This window comes from Acomys minous (assembly GCF_964271855.1).
Source record: "Acomys minous genome assembly, chromosome: 3".
NCBI lineage: Eukaryota > Metazoa > Chordata > Mammalia > Rodentia > Muridae > Acomys > Acomys minous.
In genome coordinates, this window is record NC_140485.1 from 147,434,284 (window position 1) to 147,447,694 (window position 13,411).

At 38.9% G+C, this 13,411-nt stretch overlaps 1 gene segment (V, D, J or C); it reads left to right on the top strand.

Moving 5' to 3' along the window:
- Positions 1-974: 974 nt before the first annotated feature.
- LOC311594272 (immunoglobulin kappa variable 2-29-like) overlaps positions 975-13,411 on the top strand; it is a 225,245-nt gene continuing 212,808 nt past the window's right edge. The window contains exons 1-2 of the V gene segment in view: positions 975-1,038; positions 1,434-1,745.

The window sequence follows — 13,411 nt, forward strand, 5'->3', positions numbered from 1 at the left end:
CCAGTGTTTCTGTTTCCTTCCTTCACCTTTATTCCAAGCAGTTCAAAGAACTCAGCATAAGAAAATTCAGGATTTATTGAGTGAGTTAACCTGGAAGAGAAAAGACTCAAATGATATATACTCACTTATATCTGTATACTAGTCCAAGGGGCATGTCCCATGAAAGCCTTCACTTACTGGGAAACTGGGAAAGAGGGGAGGACATCCTATTGGGACTCTAGATGAAAGAAACATGGGAGAATGGCAAAGTTGAAGGGTCCAGATGATTCTAGTAACCGACAAAAAGAACATTATGATAGGCAGATTTGGGCCCAGGGGTCCTGCTCAAACTAAGGCACCAGCCAAGGACAATACAGGCCGTAAAACTTTAAACCCCTACCCAGATCTAGCCAATGATCAGAACAGTCTCCACACTTGAGTGGAGAGAGGGATATGACTTTCTCACATACTCTGGTGCCTCACCTTTGACCATGTCCCCTGGAGGGGGAGACCTGGTGGCACTCAGAGGAAGGACAGCAGGTTACCAAGAAGAGACTTGATACCCTATGAGCAAATACAGGGGGAGGAAATCCCCCTCAGGGACAGTCATAGGGGAGGGGAATAAGGGGAAAATGGGAGGGAGGGAAGAATGGGAGGATACAAGGGATGGGATAACCATTGAGATGTAACAAGAATAAATTAAATAAAAATTTTAAAAATACAGGATTTTTAAAATGTCTGTTGTTTTACAGATTGAATGTTTTTTGCATGTTCTTTTTTCAACACATACCCATTGTGCTTTACTACTGTCACCAAATACATAGAACATATTTTATGTGATTTTTAAAATCATGAGAAGCATGAATGACCCTTGGTTCTATTTATATTGAAGCACTAACCAGGACCTTTGCATATTACTCCCTAGGAAGGACACACCCTTTCTAGCTTTACATAAAAGCTCAGTGTGCACATAGCAGTGACTGATCAGTCTCCTGAGCCTGCCCTTCAAAATGAAGTTGCCTGTTCTGCTGTTGATGTTGCTGTTGTTCAGAATTCCTGGTGAGGACAGAAGGAAATGAGAAAGGAGAAGGAGTAGGGAGGGTAGGACCTGGGTCTCACTGCTGTTCACGTGTTCTGTTCATGTGTGAGGAGACTGGTTTTATCCTCCTGGACGGGGCCTGTGGGGTTTACATCTGTAAGGGGGAGGTCTCAGGGACAGGTAACCTGTGCCATAATGAAGATTATGATGTAGACTGACTGGGATGTTCTGTGTTATGCCTAGAAGGTCCTTATGTCCTTCATTTCACTTGTTTTGTTAAAATAACAATTTTAGTGAATAAAGAATTATATGAAAAAAATAAACATCTCATTTGAAAATAACTATCAAAAAAGAAATCATGAAGATTGTTCATGAAGTGTGTCCATAACTTTGTACTTCTCTGTCATTATTTCAGCCTCCAGTGGTGATGTTGTGATGATGCAAACTCCAACCTCTCTGACTATCGGCCTTGGAGATCAAGCCTCTATCTCATGCAGATCTAGTCAGAGCCTCCTGTATAGTGATGGAAACACTTACTTGAGTTGGTACCTGCAGAAGCCAGGCCAGTCTCCACAGCTCCTCATCTACAAAGTTTCCAATCGATTTTCTGGGGTTCCAGACAGGTTCAGTGGCAGTGGGTCAGGCACAGATTTCACACTCAAGATCAGCAGAGTGGAGCCTGAGGATTTGGGAGTTTATTACTGTATGCAAGCTACACATTTTCCTCCCACAGTGATACATGGTCTAACAAAAACATCTTTGCTTGGGAAGGCCCAGCTGCCAAATATGTAACTTATCTGTAAGACAGAGAGAAGTGCTGAGGAACTCAGATTATGGGTTACAGCTGAAGGATACAGGTCATCGGTCACTCATATTTTTTGGCTTCATTGGCTACAATAACAATAACATCACTTTGCCTCAGGAGAATGGTAAATTGGTGCCCTCTTATGAACCAGGAATGATGAGGTAAAGCTAAGTGAAAACCCATTGTGATCCTAAAGACCTTGTATTTCTTTGTCAGTCAATATTATCCAGTAAACAGACTGGAAACAATGCCTGCATGGACCCAGAAACTTTCCATGGATTATCTGGGTGATCTGTGGTCAGATTCACTTGTGTTCCACATGGTGGGATCTCCTCTGGGTGGGAGACCAAGACACTGGGTGTTTGTGGCTGACAGTGCATTCTGGAACACAGAGCATAAGTGCTGTTTGCAGGCAGATGTATGAGCAGATGATGGAGACCGGGCATGTGCTGCATGGACTCAGGAACTTTCCATGGATTGCCTGGGTGACATAAGGTCAAATCCATTTTTGTTCCATACCATGGTGTCTCCTCTGGGCTAGAAGACCCAGACACTGGTGTTTGGTGGCCCAGAGTTCAAGCTACTACATTGAGTGCATGCATGCCTGCTTATAGTTATATGCTGGGGACAGAGAGCATGCGGATACCTGGAAAGTTTTTAGTGGATTATCTGTGTGCTCTGGAGTCATATTTGCTTGTGACCCACTCCATTAAGTCCTCCTTTAGCTGTTAGAACCAGACACCTGTGTTTTGTGGTCCACAGATCTGTCTGGACCACTGAGCACTATATGCTGCACCCTGGTGTGTGGCTCGACACTGAAGACTGCTCACATACCTGCAGTGACCTAAGGACTTCTGTGGGGATTACATAGGTGACAGGAGGCTAGACCCACCCATGTCCTACACCATGTGTTCCTTTCTTACCTGGCAAACACCAGCACTGGTACATTTGAAGCTTTCATTTTGGTTCTTCAGTCTTTGTGTAGTCACTGTTGTCCTGCTATCACACACTGTGTGTGATTGGTGCCAACATCTTGGATCTCACTCCACTCTTTTCCACTGTTAGATTATGAAGTCAGTGTCAGTATAATAAGATTCCCTCTCATGTAACGTAGTCCCTGCCTGTTCTCTTCATGTCTTAGTTTTGTTTTTTCTGGAAGTTGAACTTTTGGACTCGTCTTTTGAATTGAATTTAATTGAGCTTCCAGGACCTGTATGTTTGGATAGTATTTTACTATGTTTTCTATATGCTCATCTTTTCCTCTTCTTTCTGGAAAATGCATATTTAAGGTCTTAACCATTCAATGTCATCCTATATACTCCCTATGCTGTTCATTCATTTTCAATTTTCCTTATTTTTATTTATAGTATATTTTGAAATGTAAAAACATAAATAACTTAATATTTTTATTCACACTCCCAATTCTTCTCTTCCTTCTAACATTGAGCCTTTTAGTCTCAACAGTCTCCATTCAAATGTAATTCTCTTGGCACATCGAAGTAATTTTCTTTGCTTGCATGAGCACGAGTTGTGGCTTATGTACTTGAACATAGCTTGTCAATGGTACAAGACTGAAGAGAATAACACAGACTTTTCCAGCAACTGCTGATAGGATGTTAATAAAGAGTGGGAACTCATCAGGCCTCCTCCATTTGTGATAAAATATTGATGGGTCCAGTCTTGTGCAGGGAACCACAGTAGTGAGTTCATGAGTTCAAGGATAATGTCCTGTACTCACAGTTTCACAGGTTTCCTTTCTATTCTTTGCTTCTTATATTCTTTCTAAACCCTTTTTGAGATGTCATTTGAATCTGAATGGGTGATGTACATTGTCTCTGGAGGACAAGTGAGAGCACACTTTTGTTAACTTAGCACTCTCCAGAGTACTGAGCCTCTACATTAAGCAACCCCCACCACAAAAAAAGCAATCTCTCTGATGAAGGCTGACAGCATCACTAAAATATAGGTATAAACATAAAGCTTTGAAGCCATGCCTATTTATCAAAATACTAGTTGTAAGTTACCTCACAGAGTGTATGACTTCTTCAGCCATGGACTCTTGACTAGATTTGCAACACCAAACTCTTAATTTCTGCCATTGATTGGACCACATAACTTACCAAAAGCTCTAGGTTAGCCACATGATATGGATTTTTGCACTAGTTAGCATCCTGCCAAACAGATGGCCATTATTGTTGGTAATGACCTTCACAGTTGAGCATGATTTTAATAACTTTTTTCTCCATTAGGGCTTTGCAGAACACCTTCCAGAATGGCAAATACTACCTATCTAGGAGGAGACTTTCAGTTGAATTCCCCCAACATTTTTCTATATTCCACAACCAAAATAAATGGTGTCATTAGTAATAGTATTTATGACCTAGTTTTTGTGTGCAATCAAGGTAATTGACAATAGTTGTATTGTTGTGTGGCTTTGTGGCCTTCTCACAGTGATAGTTCCTACCCATGACACTAGGATCTTTGTTTATAAACTGTGGTTTCTAGAGTAGGATTATCCACTATGCAGTGTGTTTCACTGATTCTGTTTTTAAAACAGAATTAGTCAATTATGAGTTTCCATGTTTTTGAATATACATTCTTACTTTTGGTTACAAAATATCCTATTCTCTCCACATATTCCTTGCCCAATCCTTGTGTAAACTTCTTGGTCCCTGGTATTTTCATTGTCTACTTTCACATCACACACATTCTGCTGTCCCCTCCTTCAATCCTTAAGGTTTCTTCTCAATCCCTGCATCATCAGATCTTTCTTACTTCTGACCTTTATGGACTCTAAACTTTTCATTTAAATATAAATGTGCAATGTTAGAATTCACAGATGAGAATGAACTGGTGCAATTTGTTTTGACACTCAAATAAAATTTTCAGTTTCAGATGTTTTCTAGAAATTTTCCTCATTTCATTTTATTTTGTACTTTAAATATGAGACCCAAGTGTACTTCAAAAGTTTGCTCAAACTATACTTACTATGACAATAATATTTATTATTCATCACTTTTACTTTTTCTGGATAAATACCAAAGATATACGTTCTAGTGTTTCTTTCTTTTTTTTTTTTTTTTTAGTTCAACCATGGATAATGATTTAATGGACCATGGAAAATTAAATTCCTAACTTACACATTTAACATTCAGAAAATAATAGCTGTCTTTCTGTAAAATTGATGAAAAGGGGAACAATCCATTGCTGGCCAACTTGAAGATAACTTTTTCATATATGTGTCTTCATTTTTAAGTCTTCTATTATGTTTTAGGTATTATCCAGATTGAGGGATTTTAGCATGTTCTTTTCCCACCAAGAACCAAATCTTAAAAACATTTTCTCTGTTGACATAGAATAAATTTTCTGTGAATATTGGAAGCATGAGAGAATATATTTTCTGTGAGTTTTACAAGCATGAGAAGCCTAGATGACTCTTCCTTCTATCTATACTGTAGCATTAACCAGGTTCTTTGCATATTGCTCCCTAAGGAGGACCCACTCTTGCTAATTTGAGATGAAATCTCAGTTATTATCTTGAAGTGACTGATAGTCTCCTCAGGCTATCTCTCAATATGAAGTTACCTGTTTTGCTCTCAGTGTTGCTATTCAGGATTCCTGGTGAGCAAAGAGGGAAGTTAAAAAAGGAGAATTGGTAGGAAGCATGGGCCCTGGATCTCACTGATCATCTTGTGTGCTCTGGCTATATATGGGAAGACAACTCTTATCCTCCATGATAGGGCCTGTGATGTTTACATTTGTGAGAGGCAGGTTTCCCGTGGGAGAGAATCTGTGCTATAAGGAAGACGATGACACAGATGGAGTGGCATGGTCCTCGTGATGCTAAGAAGCCCCTTAGGGTTTTCCTTTCACTTGTTTGTTAAAGGGACTTTTAAGTGTAAATATAATTGTATGTTAGACTGTTTCCATGTTCTGGCTATTATGAATAAGGCCACTATGAGCATGGTTAAGCATATGCCTTTGTTCGGTGTTTGAGCTTCTTCTGAGTATATTTCAAGGAGTGAAATAGCTGGGTCTTGAGGAAGCCCTATTCCTAGATTTCTGAGATAGCACCAGATAGATTTCCAAAGTGGCTGTACTAGTTTGCATTCCCACCAGCAATGAAGTGGTGTTCCTCTTTCTCCATATCCTCCCCAGCATGTGGTGTCAGTTGAGTTATTGAGCTTAGCCATTCTGATGGGTGTAAGATGGAATATCAGAGTTGTTTTGATTTGCATTTCTCTGATGACTAGGGAGGTCGAGTATTTCTTTAAGTGTTTCTTAGCCATTTGATATTCCTCTGTTGAGAATTCTCTGTTTAGTTCTGAGCCCCATTTCACAATTGGGTTATTTGGTTTGGTTGTGTTTAATTTCTTGAGTTCTTTATATATTTTGGATATTAGACCTTTGTCAGATGAAGGGTTGGTGAAGATCTTTTCCCAGTCTGTAGGCTGTCACTTTGTTCTCTTGACAGTGTCACCTGCCTTACAGAAGCTTCTCAGCCTCAAGAGGTCCCATTTATTAATTGTAGACACTAAGGCCTGTGTTGTTGGTGTTCTGTTCAGAAAGTAGTCTCCTATGCCTATGTGTTCCAGACTCTTCCCCACTTCTTCCTCTAACTGAATTAATGTCTCTGGTTTTGAGTTGAGGTCTTTAATCCACTTGGACTTGAGTTTTGTGCATGGTGACAAATGTTTGTCATTTTTCTTTTCTTTCCCCTAAATAAAATAAAATAAAATAAATGGGACCTCAAAATATAAAAGTTTCTGTAGGGCAAAGGACACTGTCAAAAGGACAAGATGTTAGCCTATGCAATAGGAAAAGGTTTTCACCAACTCTACAAAAAAATCTAGGTATTACTTGAGTTTTTGATCTTAGCCATTCTGATAGGTATAAAATGGAATCTCAGAGTCATTTTGATTTGCATTTCTCTGATGACTACTTAAGTGACAGCACATGCTGGTGAGGATGTGGAGAAAGAGGAACACTCCTTCATTGCTGGTGAGACTGCAAACCTGTACAACCACTTTGAAAATCAATATGGTACCTTCTCAGAAACAGGGAATAGGGCTACTTTAAGACCCAGCTATTCTGTTTCCTGGAGTATACCCAAAACTTGAACCACACCACATCAAAGACATATGTTCCACCATGTTCATAGCAGCCTTATTCATAATAGCCAGAACCTGGAAACAACCTAAATGTCCCTCAGTCAAAAAATGGATAAAGAAACTATGGTACATTTACACTATGGAATACTACTCAGCTATTAAAAACAAGGAAATCCTGAAAATTGTGGGCAAGTAGGTGGAAGTGGAAATGACCATAATGAGTGAGTTAACCCAGACCCAGAAAGACTCACATGGTGTATACTCACTTATATTTGGAAACTAGCCCAAAAGGGATATACCCTGAATGTTTTCACTAGCCAGGAGATTGGGATAGATGGATGTTGGGACTTCCTATTGGGACTCTAAGTGAGGAAAGTATGGGAGAATGGGAAAATAGAAGGATCTAGAGGGTCCTAGAAACCTACTAAGAGAACATCAGGACAGGCAGATTTGGACCCAGGGGTGTCTACTCAAACTACTGCACCAAACAAGGCCAAGACATGCAGTAAACATTGAACCCCTGTTCCAATCTAGCCAATGGGCTGGATATTCTACACAGTTGTGTGGATAGAGGAGACTGACCTTGGCAGGAACTCTGGTGCCCCATATTTGACCACTTCCCCCTTGGTGAGGAGGCCTGGTGGCACTCAGAGAAAGGATAAGCAGGCTACCAAGATGTGATTTAATAGGCTGTGACCATATGATGGGGGATTAGGTGCCTTTCTGTCACAGGGGGTGGGAATAGGGTGAAAGAGGGAGGGATGCAGAAACAGGAGGATACAAGTGAGGGGACAACAGTTGAGATGCAATCTGAGTGTCTTAATTAAGTTAAAAAATCTAGGTGTCAACAAACCAAATAATCCAATTAAAGGATGTGTTTTAGAGGCAAACAGTGAATTCTCAACAGTGAAATCTCTAATATCTGTGAAGCAATTAAAATATTAACATCCTTAGTCATCAGGTAAATGTAAATCAAAACAACTCTTACACCTCTCACAGTGTCTTAGATCAAAAACACAAGCAAGAGCACATGCGGTGAGATGTGGAACAAGTGGAATCCTTCTCTATTGCTGGTGGGCATAAAATTATGCATACACTTTGGAAATCATTTTGGAAGTTTTTCAGAAAATTAGGAGTAGGTTTACCTCAAGGGGAAGGAAGGAATAAAGGCATCCTGAGAGGTCAAGGACACAGCAAGCAAATATACGTATCAATTAACCTGGGCCTGTAGGTGCTCACAGAGTCTAAACTACCAAACAGAGATCATGCATGAGACTTCCTAGGCTACCACCACATTTGTAGCAGATGTGTCACTTGGTCTTCATTCATGTGGGACATTTAACAGCAGGAACAGCAGCTGCCCTTGACTGTGTTGCCTGCCGTAGGATTCCTGTCTCCTAACTGGGCTGTCTTTTCTACCATAAATAGAGTAAGATGCACCTCCTTCTATTGCATTTGACATGGCAGAGGTGTTGATACTTAGGTCTCCCCTTATGTAAAAAGAAAGAGGAGAATGGGGGAGGGGAGGGGAGGGAATGTCAGGATAGGTGTGAAGGGAAGTAAATAAATAATGAAAAAGTTACATGGTTAGTGGGTGCTAGACATGAGATTTAAATTGACGTATGTTTGGTTTGTATAGGATTTTTTCATAGGGACACATCCACTAGGGGAATCAAGTATTAAACAGTGCTAGAGAAACCAAAGCCACTTTTACCTAAAGGCAACTTTTTTTGTTTTGTTTGTCATGTACCATATGCTGAATCCCTCTATAGGTCAGTTTATAAAACAGGAATATATTGTTTCACTACAAACTGGAAATTATACCAGTTCAGAACTGGGAGCATGGCCAAGTTCATATTATCCTAGTATGGCTACTTTATTTCCTTTAAACGTCAAACTCATTGATTCCAAATACCAAGAGATACTATAATGATAACATGTCTTAAATGGGAAAAGTAAGGGAAGAAACAAAGGACAAGGTGGATAGAGAAGGTGAGATTGGGGGAGATTTGGTGGTGCATGAATAAATATGGTCAAAATACAGTGTACACAATTTCCAAAGAATCAGTAATAAAAAGAAAAAAGGAAAACATTGATTTTAGATTCTCACTTACCTAGATAATACAAGAATAATAGATGTATTTAATTTAAGAATTACCACTCAGGTCTGCAGTGAATCCCAGCCTCATGGATAAAATCCTCTTCTTCAGGTAATGTTGCTTTTGGAATCTGAGGGATCTGACTAACAATGACTGAGTTGAAATGCATGGCACTGAGGGCATAGACCTGAGGGCTTATTTTGTCACCACCCTCTAGTTCACTTACTCTCTTGCCTCCTGTCTGTTTAGGGTTTGTTATTTTTATAATTTTCCCCTCTTAACCTAGCAATATCAAATAATTGAAACTTCTATATTTGTTTAATATTAAGCTTCACAACACAACCACTAGAGAATTTGTTAGAGTACTGTCTTTAACCCTCTACATTAACCTGATTTCCTCACAGAATACATCCCAGCTGTAGTTGCCCTTTGAAGTTTTCCCTGTTCAGCTCTCTCTATCCTGATATCTCCTGGGCCTCTCCCATGGCTGAATGCCCTACTTCCTGAACTAAATCTTTCTTCTCTGCCTGGTAAGAAGTCCAGTGCTATTCTCTACCCTATTCAGTGATTGGCCGTAAGCTGCTTTACTACCATATCAAGGAACAATTGGGGAGCAGTGTTACCACAATTGAGAGAGGAGATTCTAACAACAAGGTTTGCATCCAGATACGGGGATTCAGAAATCAGCATTTGGATTACACAAAAGAAATTGCCAATAGGGCTTTGTACAATGGGAGAATCATTGCTACATGTAGGTTTTGATGAAATGGAGAATAGGACAATTATGGGGCCATTATGGCCTCTTCCAGGTATTATATTTATATCTTTGAGATTAGATCATATATTACATCTTTAACAATGCCTGTAGTTAGTTTCTAAGGTAATGGATAGATTTCTGATAATGAAGTACAGAATACAACAGAATTCTTAGGAAGAAAGAGATGCCAAGAACAATCCATATCTTAATTGAAAACAGTTGTCAAAACATGACGCAACCTAAGTTGGAAAACACCTGGCTAGAGAGGACAAAGTCATATATTGATGGATGCCCAAGTTGTGTGAATTAATGGCAACCACTGCATCTCTGCATGGTACACATCGTGCCCCAGAACTTAATGCTTACAACTATTTGGTTATGGTATTTCTTTCATTCACTTGACTTTCTTGAAATAGGAATGTTCACTGTGTTCCATTGTCTGTGGAAGTGTCTAGCTCATTTGTCTTCTGCCTTTTCTACTTCTTTCCTTTTCAGACATGATCCCTACATGCAACACAGTCTAGAGTCACGTAGAATATCTTCATTAATAAAAAGCAGAAATTCCATGATTACAAACATTTAACATAGTAATTTGCTTCTCTTTGTACAGATTTTATATGATCCTATACCCGTTTGATCTTTTGAACTTATAGGTTTTTTACTTCACTTTTGCAATATACAGGAGCTGTAGGAACTAATGGAGTCATAAATTTTCTCAATGTACTTCTACTTTAAAGACAAGTATGAGAATTTGAGGACCACATAAAGACAGTTATAATTTGAATATGTAGTGTCCTTCCAAATACTTGTGTTGAAAACTGAATACTCAATAGACTTTATCAATAGAAAATGAAAGAAACTAAGAGATTGCATATAGCTAGGTGTACAAAGTGCCTCTGAGGAAAGGTTTTATTTGTTTGGTTTTTGTCCCTAGCACTTAGACTATAATCTCTCAATGTCACTCTAGTTCTCTTTTCCTCTAAAGCATCCCTGCTTCATGTACCCTCTACCACCATGCCCTGCCTCAACACAGGCTGAGAAATAAGACATTAGAGTTGTGATAGGCAGACATCTGAGATTCTGTGAGGCAACAGTAACATGTCCTCCTTTAAACTTATTTTTCAGTTTTTCCCACAATTCACAGCTGACAAACAAGACTTCATAGCCAAGAAATATTCTGGCCTCTTTTATCTTAAAATAAAGCCATTATCTCTTGTCACAATGAAATGAACTGATAACAATTCTAGGAGTATTAGAGTATTAATGGGAGCTATGTGCCCAGATAAGTCAAAGACTTTTTCATTAGTTTTCTGAACCATTGTTTCAGAACTGCTTCTCACTATAGTTTCCTCACATTTCTGGAGATCAGCAATCTCCTGAATTAAATTCAAGGATAAAAAGAGCAGTGGGTGTCCTGAAGACACCTCTGAGCATAGTCTAGTAGCTATATTTACACTTCCAAGACACTCCCATACTCTCTGAAAAATGAGAACTATCTTCATAATTCTGCTATGTTTTCTATTGTAACCACCACTCTGTTTAACTCAATTCCCTTTCTCTTTATATGAGTACTCGGGATTGCATTCATCTTATCCGTATATTTCAGGATGTCCATATCATCTCAAATTTACAACACAATTACATTGGGCATGCCCTTTTGACATGTCAATTTTAATTTTTTTCTTAATTCTAGAGAATAAATTTAAATAGTTATCATAAGATTCAGTGAGAGCCGTTATTCTTTCACTATTAACTAATAACCACTCCTTAAAATCTAAACTTTTTGAAATCTAAAAAAAAAAAGGGCTATTTGTTAAGATATAGAAAAGACAGAAACGTAGATCTCATAACAAAAAAGGTATTTATTCAAAGTCTCTGAGTCTGAGCTTCAGGAGAAGTTGGGGTTCTTTTTCGAAAGCAGCAATGTTCACTACTATGAAATCAACACTCACTTTTTAGGAAGGTATAATCCAAAATGAAATAATTTGTTACTTACTTCAATTGTAGGCCCATTCATAAAGGACACTTGAGTGTTTTTGGAATTCCTTTCATATTTGCACATATTATTAAAAAAGGGGTGGTAAGAATTCAGATCCCAGATGGCCTGGAAATTAATGATTTGCTTGTTGTTTTAGGTTGAGAGTTGCTGTAATCCACTAGTTGTCATCCACTGACAGTGTACTGAATAAAATTTCTACCAGATCCTGGGGCTATCATATGATAAAACAGAACTGTCTGCCAAGCATGAAAGAAAAGACAGCCATAGAAACAGCTGGTAGATATCAGTAGAAATAGAATGAAGTGAAGATACAGAGAAGGCAGCATTCCTGTGTAGTCAAAGACTGCTGTGTGGGACTCCTGATGGGGAAGGCGTTGGTTGTTGTTTATCTTGAAGAAGCTGCTCTCTGACTAGGTGCTCACACTCACCTGTGGAATCCAGGCCCCTGCTAAATCATTAAGTTCAGTCTCAGGATGCAGCACTTGCCATTCACAGCTGTGTTTCTAAAGGAACCTAAGGGTTCCCTGGGTACAGGAGAAGGTTGCTGAAGCCTGAAAAGATTCTACTTTTTCTGATGATAAATAAGGCTGGATGACTAAATTAAAGGCACATGCTTGTTATGAGGAGGAACAAATATGTATATTTCTGCATCTTGGCATGTTTGGAGACTATGGCACACATGCAGATGTAGAGTTTGCAGCGTAAATCAAAATGATGTCTCCAGTTACTCCTTAAGAGTTAACTGTGAAATATCATTTGTAATACAGACAGAGCCATGCATTTAATTGCAATGTTCATGTTATAATATTCAAGTCTATCATCACGAGTCAAACATTTATCCTGAGTAATTGTGGAAAATAATAGGAAATGGTAGAAAAGAATGAAATATGGAGGGTCTCAAGCTGATTAAACGGTAAAGTCCATGTAGTCTGCAAGGATGAAATACCTCTCTCTTCATAAGGAATTGGAATTCCAAGTGACAAAGGGTCATGGTGTCAATGTGTTATATGTTCACCTGCTGTTAGTTTTCACTTATGGAACTATAGGAAGTATGGTTAAATCTGTAAAATATTATTTTTGTTTTTTGAAGTGGCCCTGGTAAATTATTCTTTTAATTTAAAGAAAAGTCCACTGCAAACTCACAAACCATTCATAAAGATGATACACACTTTTTTATATTTATTTATTAATTTATGCATATGAGTGCTCTGACTTCATGCACACCACAAGAGGGCACCATATCACATTATAGATGATTGTGAGCCACCATGTGGTTGCTGGGAACTGAATTGAGGACCTCTGGAAGAGCAGTCACTGCCCTAAACTGCTGAGCCATCTCTCCAGCCCCAATACATAGTTTTTTTTTAACTCATCAAAATTTTTTGAGTGCTCACCTGCTAAGTGAATATATCTACTAGCTCCAGATCTGTGTTTTGGGTAGGAGCTTAGGGCTCAGCCTAAGGCAGGTCCCCTTTCCAGGGCATCATCACTGATGCATCCTACTTAGGAACTTCAAGTACGGGAAACCATGCTGTATCCTGGACCTCAGAGTCAGGCTCTTATTTTATTTTTTAATTAATTCTTTTTTACATATATATTTATATTGTAGTATACACACACAC